Here is an 11,166-nt window from a genome sequence, read left to right on the forward strand (position 1 = left end):
AAGGACTATGATTATATGTATGTATGCATTTATTAGTAACATATTGAATCATGTGGAAAAGTGTGATAACAAAAAAAAAAAAAAAAAAACTCACTGCCGTGGAGTCAGATCCAACTCATAACGACCCCTCCTTGGGTTTCCAAGCTGGTATCTCTATGATTGCCCAATCAATCTTCCTTCCGAGGAGTGGCTGGTGGATTTGAACTGCCAGCCTTCTGGTTAGCAGTCAAATGCCTTAGGTAAAAGTGTCTTCTATTCTTCATAGGTGAGTGTTGAGCTTGATGAATTTTCACAAACTGAACATACCCATGTAAATCACATTAAGAAACAGAACATGACCAGTTATTTCAGTCACTACCCTGTTTTTGTACTTTATATAAATGGAAATATAGAGCCTCTAGTCTTTCTGTAAGGAGCTCTGGTGGTGTGATACCTAAGGCATTTGACTGCTAACCAGAAGGCTGGTGGTTCAAACCCACCAGCCACTCCTTGGAAGGAAGATTGCGCAATCTGCTTCTATAGAGATACAGTCTTGGAAACCCAAGAAGGGGTCACTATGAGTTGGGATCGATTCGACAGCAGTGAGGTTGGTTTTGGAGTCTTTCTACAGGAGGTGCGGTGACACAGTGGTTAAAGAATTCAGCTCCTAACTAAAAGGTTGGTGGTTCAAACCCACCCACCATTCCACAGGAAAAAGATGAGGCAGTCCACTTCTGTAAAGATTTACGGCCTTGGAAACCCTATGGCACATTTCTCCTCTGTCCTATAGGGTCACTATGAGACTCCATAGCAGTAGGTTTGGTTTGGTAGGTAGACTTTCTGTTTGACTTTTTCTTTTCTTTAGCTCAGCATTATGGTTGTGAGATCATCTTTTTGGTTGCACACAGTTGGATTTTGTTCATTCTCATTGCTGTATAGCAGTAATTCTCAATGTGGGGAGATTTGGTCCCCTAGAGAATATTTGACAATATCTGGAGACATTTTTGGTTTTTACAATTGGTATGGTGCTACTGACCATCTATTGGGTAGAGAACAGGGATATTGCTGAACAACCTACAATGCTCAGGACAATGCCCTCACAACAAGGAATTATCTAGCACAAAATATTGATAGTGCCAAGGTGAAGAAACCCTGCTATATAATTGTGGTGGTTAAGTTTGTGTGTCAACTTGGCTAGGCCTGGTTGAGTGGCTGAGCAACTGGATGTAGTATTCCCCATGATGAGACTGGTAATCAACTCCATGGTGGAATCTAATGTGAGCAGCTGAGTAGCAACTGCCTTTGGGTATGAGGTCTGCTTCCCGTATGTAAGAAACAGCTTTGGGAATGATCTCTAGCTTATGGCACGCTTGAACTCTGCATGTAGACCTGTCATTGCTTAGTAGCTGGCCATGCTCTGCTGACCTTGGGACTTTCAATGGACTTGAATGAATGGCCTGCTGTGTAGTTTGGTAACATCGGGACTGTGCCTTTTTACTTGTCAGCCTTGGGCTTGTCAGTATCAGCAGCCAGAAGCTGTCTGAGTGAAGAAAAGCCTCTTGTTCCAGTGGGCCAGAAATAGGAGGCAAAGCTAAAGCCCAAGGTTGAGGGGCTTTCACCCAGCCCCTAGAATCTGGCACTTTGAACTTGGACATAAAGTTCCAAATTGTAAGAATAAACTCCTGTTTGTTAAAGCCATCCCATTTTGTGGTATATTCCTGTCAGAGTGGCACTAGGTAACCAGAGTGATAATAATTGTTGATGGACACTTGGGTGGTTTTCAGTTTTGGGCTATTATGAATATAGCTGCCATGAATAAGGTAATATACATACTTTGATAAACACATAGGTATTTCTGTTGAGTAAATACCTGGGAATGGAATTACTGAGTCATAAGGTATGGATAATGCCAGTTTTCCAAAGTTGTACCAATTCCCACTTCATGCCACATTGCTTGCAAGTTCCGGTTGTTCCACATCCACACCGATGCTTGGTATTTTCTGTCTTTATATAATTCATTTTTTTATTCCTCTTTTACACCCTCCTCTCACTCAACTTGTGGCATACTAGATACTCAATATGTCAGTGTTTGTTGTTAAAAATCCTGTTCCATGTTTTGTGAAAGATGGAGATTCTGCAAAGTTATGGGTACTGTGTACAGTAAATTAGTTACCACCCTGCAACTAGAGTCTCCCTCATTAAAATAATAGTACAAGCATGTAACTGTATATCTATTTTCTTCCATTCTTCCTGGGATTAAAGATTAGCTTTCCTTAGTACATTTTCCTCTAGGAATCTGATTATCTACCATTTGAGTTCATGTTTATTAAGTAACTCCAAATTCTATGGTATTGTTTATCCCAAAACATTGCCTTTTTCTTACACTATTTACAGGAAGGTAGATCAAGTGAGGTCATATAGGAAAACTCAAGTTTGTTATCAAAGTTTGGTACTGGAACCAGCAACATAAGCATTATCTGAGAGCTTGTTAGAAATGCAAATATCATCATCATCATCATCATCAAGTCTTACCTGGATCCTACTTGTGGTGGTTATGTTTGTGTGTCAGCTCAGCCGGGCCTGGTTGAGTGGCTGGGCAGCTGGTAGTAGGCATTCCCTATGATGAAACTGGCAATCAGCTCCATGGTGGGATCTACCATAAGCAGCTGACAAGCTGCTTTGGGTATGTGGTCTGCATCCCATATCTAAGAGGCAACTTTGGGAATGGTCTCTAGCTTGTGGCACACTTGGGCCCTGCATATAGCCATGTCATTGTTCAGCAGCCTGCCATGCTCTGCTGACCTTGGGACTTACAATGGACTTGAATTAATGGCCTGCCATGTGGTTTGGTAACATCGGGACTATGCCATTTTATTTGTTAACCTTCCGCTTGTTAGCTTCAGCAGCCAGTAGCTGCCTGAGTGCCTCTAGCTTCAGTGGGCTGGGAGCAAGAGGCAGAGCTGAAGCCCAAGGTCGAGGGGCTTTCTCACAGCCCCTAGAGCCTGGCACTTTGAACTTGGACTTCTAGCCTCCCAAACTGTAAGAGAATAAACTCCTATTTGTTAAAGCCATCCCATTTGTGATATATTCCTGTTAGAGCGACACTAGGTAACCAGAACACTACTGAATAAGAATCTCTGGGGTTGGGGCTCAGCAGGCTGTATTTTAACAACCCCTCCAGGTGATAAGATGTTAAACTAACCCCTGATCTGAATTATCCTTATCCCCAACCTCCAAGATAAATTTATGCTATTAGACTGTTGGCTATCTGCATGAGCCTTGACATTTGCATAGTTGAGTACTGTGTGTACTGCCTTTTGCAAGTATTTGCTTAGCATCATTTTATTGAGCGTCCAGACATGTTTCTATGATACCTTTGCTGCATCAAAATTAGATGTAGATCACTTTAGCTCAATGTGATGACAGGGTCTAGCATGACCAAACTCTGGATCTGCCTCTTGGGTCTTTAAAATCATGCATTTTAGACTTTTTACCCACCCCACCCCCCGAGATGAGAGTTTAAAATAATGCTTTGGGTTCCGTGTTCTAGACAACAAGTTCTCTTGTTGCTAATTAGACAAATGGTATATAGAGAAAAATGATTGGGCCCCAGGAGGAGGATTTTCCCCAGTGAACCCCATTGGAAGATTCCTCAGTTATGGGAGAATTGTTGTTTTAATTAAAGATATGCTTAGAAAATGTCTTCTTTCACCACTTCTTTATTATTATTATTGTTATTAAAAAGCCTCCATTTACAAGGCATCTGGCCACACAAAACATAACTACTTAATTGGCTGTCCAAAGTGAATTGGACTGTCACCATGCTTTGCTCTCCCTTAAATTACCCTTAGTTCAAGGGAATAAACAAATCCCTGTATTTTATAATTAAGAATGAATTCCTGAGTCATCTGACCTGCTCCAACAACAAAACAAACACTCAAAAATCTCCTTCCAAAGAAAAGCCATCAGTGAGCCCAAGGATTGATACAATCTCACCTCATTTAGCTACTATTTTAATTCCATAAAATTCAGTCCTGCTTTCTCAAACTCACCAGTTGCTCCATGGGAGAAAATTGTGGCAGTCTGCTTCTATAAAAATTACAGCCTTGGAAACCCTGTGGGGCATTTCTACTCTGTCCTATACGGTCCCTATGAGTCGTAACTGGTTTGATGCCAATGGCTTTGGTTAGCAAACTTTATCAGAGCCAATCCTCTCCAGAGCCCTTTTCATGCTATTTTTTAACTTCATAAATCTACTATTTTCTGCTCCAAACCATGTCCCCTGAAGTTCTTCCCCAACTAAAGGATAATAGTTAATTGGGACTGGATAAATGAGTCCCAGAGCAATTATGACAATACAATGAACTTGGCATTAGTGCATGTAATTACATAGAGGGAAGATGCATGAGGAACTGTGTACAAAGTCAGTACTGACGGATTCTGTTTGTTGTTACGGCTCTGTGTGGGCATAAGCTAGCTCAGAAGAGTACAGTACTAGTTGTTATTATTGGTGAACTTTGACTCCTGATGATCCCATGCACAATGGAATGCTGCTCAGCCCTGTGCTACCACAATCAGTTTCAGATGTCACCTATAGGGTTTTCTTTCATTGGTTGATCCTTAGAATTAGATAACCAGGCCTTTTTTCCTAGTCTGTCTTAGTCTGGAAGCTTCAGTGAAACCTGTTCAGCATCATAGCAGCACACAAGCCTCCATTGACAGACAAATGGTGGGTAGCATGAGGTGCATCGGCTAGAATGGAACCCAGGTCTCCTGCATGGAATCTAAGAGTTCTACCACTAAACCACCAATGCCTGCTCTGTACAGTATTAGTACTGCAAAACCAAACCAAACTCACTGCCATCGAGTCAATTCCTACTCATAGCAACCCCCATTGCGTTGCCTAGGTGGTAAATCTTACAGAAGTACATTGCCCCATCTTCCTTCAGCAGAGCAGCTTGTGCGTTTGAACTGCCAAACTTCTGGTTAGCAGTCAAATGCCTTAGGCAATATGCCACCAGAGCTCTTCCTGAACAAAAAAACAAACAAACAAACAAAATAAAACCCTCACTGCTGTTAGTCATTTTGACTCATAGTGATACCTCTATGGAAGTAGATTGCCCATCTTCCTTCCGGGGAGTGGCTGGTGGGTTTGAATCACTAGCTTTCTGGTTAGCAGTCAAATGCCTTAAGCACTACACCACCAGAGCTCAAGAGCTCCTACTAGTAGAGTAAAGTAGCATATCCAAATAACCAGAAATCTGCTTAAAAGAAGAAATCATAGCAGGCTCCCCTAGCCTATGCTGTTGTAGTCTATAAATTAAACTTTGGGCACATATGGGTATCAACCCTTTATTTTGCTACTTCAAAATGACACTTTCCAAATTCCCAGATGATTCTGTACGCACTCAACAAACACTGGGCACTGTGGGTACCAGGCCCTACTCAAATTTTTGGGGATACAAAAGTAAGCAGGAGGCAAAAGTCCCTGCTCTCCCAGAGGTCATTTCCAACCACAACTTTGAGACTGAGTTTTTTGAGACTGTGGGTCACTAAACGTTTCTATCTACTGCCACACTAGAAAGGTTCTAGATTCACATTTCTCCCTGGAACACCTCTCCATGTTGAACTTTCCCCCTTTTGTGTTCTTGCTCATTCTTGTAATTCTCCAATTAGCATATTTGCTCTTTCTGTCTCTGAGAATCTACACCAAACCGTCTGTAAGCTCTTTCTAACCATCCCAGCTACATGGAAACTTTTTCCCCTCAGAGCTGTTTATCCCCTCATTTGGAATTGATCTACAACTTTATGAGTTTCCTGTGGCTACCATAACAAAGTACCATAAACTGAGTGACATAAAATAAACTTCTTGTCTTACAATTCCAGAAGTTAGTAATCTGAATTCTGGGTGTCAGCAGGACCAGGCTTTCTCCAAAGATCCTCCGTTGTCTTTTCCAGCTTCTGGTAGCCCCAGTTGTTCCTTGGTTTGTGGCAGCATAATTCTAATCTCTGCCTCCATCTTTACAAGATAATCTTCTCGTCTTTTATAAGGGCACCAGTGACATTGAACTAAAGCCCACCTACTCCAGTATGACCTCCTGTTAACTATTTGCATGTGCAAAGATGATTTTTTCATAGGAAGTCACATTTATAGGTACTGGGGCTTAAGGCTTCAATGTACCATTTTTTTGGAGGATACATATCATCACAGAAAAATTGCTTTCCCTGTTTTGTCAGCTGTATTATCAGTTGTATGTATTTAAATCCTAGTGAAGATATAATATCCTTGGTGAAATAAGTCATATCTCACGCTTCCTAGGTTCCATCACTGTACTTATTGGACAAAACTTGTTGTTGTTTTTGTTAATTGCCATTGAGTAATTCACAATGACCTCATGTGTGTAGAGTAGAATTGCTCCATAATGTTTTCAGGGCTGTGACCTTTTGGAAGCAGATCACTGGGCCTGTCTTCTGAAGTGCCTCTGGGTAGGTTCACATTGCCAACCTTTTGGTTAGTAGTTGAGCACTTAACCATTTGTGCCACTCAAGGATTCATGGATAAACCTTGTTGTTGTATACTGTCTAGTCAATTCCAACTTTGAGCAACCCTATAGGACAGATTAAAACTGTCCCATAGTGTTTCCTAGGCTGTAATTTTTACTGGAGCAGACCCCTAGGATTTTTCTCCTGTAGAGTGGTGGGCAGATTCAAACCACTGACCTTCAGGTTAGCAGAAAAGTGCTTAACCATAGAGCCATAGGGCTCCTTGGACAAACTTTATACATACTAAATTTTATCTAGAAGGGACCACAGAGAACATACCTTATAAAGATAAGGCAGGTGGGCGCCTAAGATAACATGGTTGGTTAAAGGTAGAAAGTAACAGGAACCCAGGTCTCCTGGTTTTTGCACCACATCCTGTTATTGTGGGAGACAACCCTTTTTGATAAACATGAGAAAACACATTTTGCTTGGTTTTTCCCAGAAATTTGATTAAAAGTTATGCAAAAAGGGCATGGAGGCAGCATCTTCCACTGATCTCCTCCAACCTCACAAGAGGGAAACAGTCACCATCAACAGCCCAAGGTTTATTCCTATAGAGCCAAATATACCACCACCCTCCAGCCTTTTTACCAACTCTGACACCTGATGTCCTTCCCACGGCACTCCCTACTTCTCTGCTGGGTTCAATCATTCATTGCAATGGCCACACAGAACTCACAGACAATACTCACGATTATGGGGTTTATTAGGAAAGTAACAGGCTATGATTCAGGTTCAGGAACACACTCAGGATACAATTCTTCAGTCAGGACAGTCTCTTTTCTGCTGTGCCCTCAGGCATGCCTCTTTGACCCGTGGCCTCTGCCCTGTTCAGGCAAGTGTTACAAAGCTCTTTTAGCTCGGCTGATAGGTACATCTAGTTGCACCCAACTCTGTTAGCAAGCTTCCCGCCCAAGGGCACTCAGCTTTCTTTCTCCATGGGCTGGAAAGCCCAGTGCTCTGTCTGTTCCTCTTGGTTCCACTGCCCCCGTCTCAGCTGGGTGTCTCTCAACCATTTGTCTCTCTGCTGGGATCTCTGGTCCAAGGATGCACTCCACTCCAATTCCAGCTCTTCTCTCTTAGTGGCAGTGAGATCTCCCTTTCTGCCTCTAGGAAGGCTCATTTTTAAGTCTGGCAGAGTGACAAAGCTAACCAATCCCAACATCAGAGTTCTACACACCTTATTGGCATGGTCCCAACCAGTAATGTGCTAGGAGTTACAAAAAACTATGGCTAGAAAAGCCATACCGAGTAATTCACTGCACCACAGTTGTGTATATATTTGCTTTTGGTTTTTTAACATCATATATCTGGTCAATCAACTTGCTTAGAGGTTTCGTTTGTCAAAATTAAAGATACCAGTTGCGCTCTGTTCCAGTTCCAGTTAAGATTGCATTTTCAATAGTGCCTGGAACCATCAGGGGATGTGTTATTCATTCATTCATTCAACACACACAAACAGGCAAATCAATGACATAAATAAGTTAATGCCCATAGTTCTAGACTCTCCACTAATTCCCAGACCCTTAATTCCATAGAAACTTTGGAATGTTAAATCCTTCGCCTTCTATCTTTATTTAAGAAAAGAAGAAAAAAGTAAAATAATGCAATATCTGATATTCTGTCAATATCTATGGGATAAAAGCCTCATTTGGAATTGTTTCCAGGAAACATTGTTTATTAAGACACAGCACTTTTACTTAATGCTTGGTTTAAATCTATTGTTGTTATTAAAGTGTGTATTATACATTTATGAGCTGACATGTGCTTTCTGACTAAGATTTACTTTGCCTCTGCCCCTCCTCTAGTTGGCATGCATTGCCTGGAAGAGCTCCTCCACCTTGAGCTTTTTGGCGGTGCTCCTCTGCCAACAAGTTGAAGTCCAAGTTTTTAGCACAGCAATGTGCAAGGTCCTTTTCGACCTGCGGTTGCCTCACTTTCTAGTTTGACTTAGCCTGGAAGGCAACAAACTTGTAATGTGGTACTGCTGTCTTTAGTATTTCTTCTCTAGGTCTTGCAGAGTCAAAAAGTGCCACATTGCCTATTCACTCAGGAAAAAAAAAAAAATTGTTCAGGAATGGTGTTATGAGCAACAAAGAAAAGAAGTTGGAAGGAGAGGAATTTTGTAGTGCTTTAAGCCTGTTAAAGGAGCTCTGGTGACATGATGGTTAAAGCATTCTGCTGCTAACCAAAATGTCAGAGGTTCTGCCAAAGGGGCAAGGAGGCTGCATCTTCTGACCTCCTCTCACCCCACAAGAGGAAGACAGAATCACTATTAGTAGCCCAAGGCCTATTCCTGTGAGGCCAAACATGCTGCCTCCCTCCAGCCCTTTTACTAACCATGATACCAACCATTCCTCCTGCAGCACCCACCACCTCTCTGCTGGGTTTGATAATTCGCCACAGTGGCCACACAGAGCTCACAGATTATGGGGTATATTAGGGAAGCACCAGGCTACAATTCAAGTTCAGGAACAATGCTCAGTTTCTTTCAGCCTGCCTTCTCTCAGCCAATAGTCTCTCTCAGTCTCTCTCCCAGCAGTACATGTCTCTCAGTGTCTCTCTCTCAGCAATGCATGTCTCTCAGCATCTCTTTCTCAGCAGCGCGTCTCTCAGGAGGGCGTTTCCCTCAGCAGCACGTCTTTCGCAGCCAGCAGTGAGAGAGACTCCTTGTGTCTCTAGGAGGGCTCCTTTAGAGCCTGGCAGAATGGCCAAACTAACCAATCATAACATCAGAATTCTAAACAACTGAGAGAGAGCAAACTTCCCAGAACATTGCTTTGTGCCACTCTCAAGAGAAATACCCCAGGTGGATAATTTTAACAATCAGGAGCTCCTCAGTTGCTCGTGGCAAATTCCACCTCAGAGTTTACAAAGACTTATGGACAGAAAAGCCATACCAGGTAATTTACTACACTGCAGGTTCAAACCCACCAGCTACTCCATGGGGCAAAGAATGAGGCAGTCTGCTTCCATAAAGACTTAGAGCCTTGGAAAACATATGGGGCAGTTCTACTCTGTCCTATAGAATCTACTCGATGGCAGTGGGTTTTAAGCCTAGTTGAATTCTCCATAAACGTATGTATGCTGATTGATTGAACTTGAGAGAAAGCCTGGAGGTGCCAAGCACATGCAGGACCGTCTTTTTCCCCCTTGTATTATTTTTTTAATCATTGAGATTATAAATCCTCTATCATGTCAAATAATGGATACTCTCTTCATTCTTGGGGCTTTGTTTATATCTCTTTATAGTTGGAAAAATTCTTAAATAATGTACACAAAATAAAGATTTCTGAATGGAATAAAGGCAGAGCATTTACAGCAGCCCTGGGGGAAGGTAAACATGTGTAGCCTGATTAATGGGTGAATTCTGGAATAATTGCTTCCACACTGAGTGACAAGGCCTGTTGCTAGGCTGACAGACATCAACTTTGTCCTTGGTGGTTGACCTCCAAAGAAAAGGCAGGTAGGGAGGGCCAAGCTATTCAGTCTCAATAGCAAAAAAGCACATAGTATCCGTTCTGCATAAGCAAATTGTATGGCCTATTAGGAAGGAAAGATAACAGGTAACAGCCTCCCTTTTTAAAAGTTCTGTAAGAGTTTTTTAATATCAGTTCCTGAGGGTAGAGGAAGCCAGACCAAGGTCAGTGAAAAGAGCAGAGAGGAAAAACACCTAAATTTTCCACACACAAACAATGCAATTTTAAGTATTGGATTGAATACAGAAGTATTATGAGAAAGTTCCTAATTTGGCCAATGTCTGTATTTCTTAATATAGTAACATTATTAATGTCTGTCCCCTAAGCCTCTGTAAATCTGAACCCTTGCATCATTGGCCACTTGGAAATGATAATGTAAACAAATTCAGCTGAAATTTGTTACCCTAATTAAGTTATGTATCTCTGTACTTAACTCTTTGCCAGAGTTAAATTGCAAGTATTTTAGTGTTCTAAGCCACAAGGCTTTGCCAGACCAGCTACAGACATGACTTTGTTGTTTCAGAATAAAGTATTATTGTTGACTGCTGCAGGGTCAGCCCCCAACTCATGGCGACCCCATGTACAACAGGATCAGCTCATAGAGTTGCAATCTCTAGGATTTTTGTTGGCTCATTTTCAGTAGATTGTAAGGCCTTTCGTCTAGTCTACCTTAATTTAGAAGCTCCACTGAAACCTGGTTCAGCATCATAGTAATACACAAACCTCCACTGACAGGCACCACCAGAGCCCCTCTCATTGCATAGCAGATAGTAGTAATTAGATTGTTCTCTTTTCAATATAATGTCTACATGTTTTTTTTTCTACTTTGCCTGAAAATCCAAGGTTGGATTATGTAGAGTTTACTTGTGGTGAGTCTCAAAGAAGAAGGAGAATTTAGTTAAGGGAGAAAGAAAGTATGCACAAGCCAGAAGAATGAAAAATGGGAACGATGAACGTTAGATCAAAACTGCAGTGTGCTCCGGAAATGGTGTGTCACTCAATTGGAGGTTCCTGTGCTCTGGATCAAGGGGAGCAGGGTGGGGATAGCCTTGGTTTTGATACCAAAGGCTCAGCATACTGTCCTATCAGTGGTGTTAATGGCAAGGTAGAGATTCTTCAAAAGGAAAGAGAGAAAACTCATCAAAGGACATTATTTCTCTACGGG

Source organism: Orycteropus afer, unplaced genomic scaffold, assembly GCF_000298275.1.
Source record: "Orycteropus afer afer isolate SDZICR_OR568_19922 unplaced genomic scaffold, OryAfe1.0 scaffold00012, whole genome shotgun sequence".
NCBI lineage: Eukaryota > Metazoa > Chordata > Mammalia > Tubulidentata > Orycteropodidae > Orycteropus > Orycteropus afer.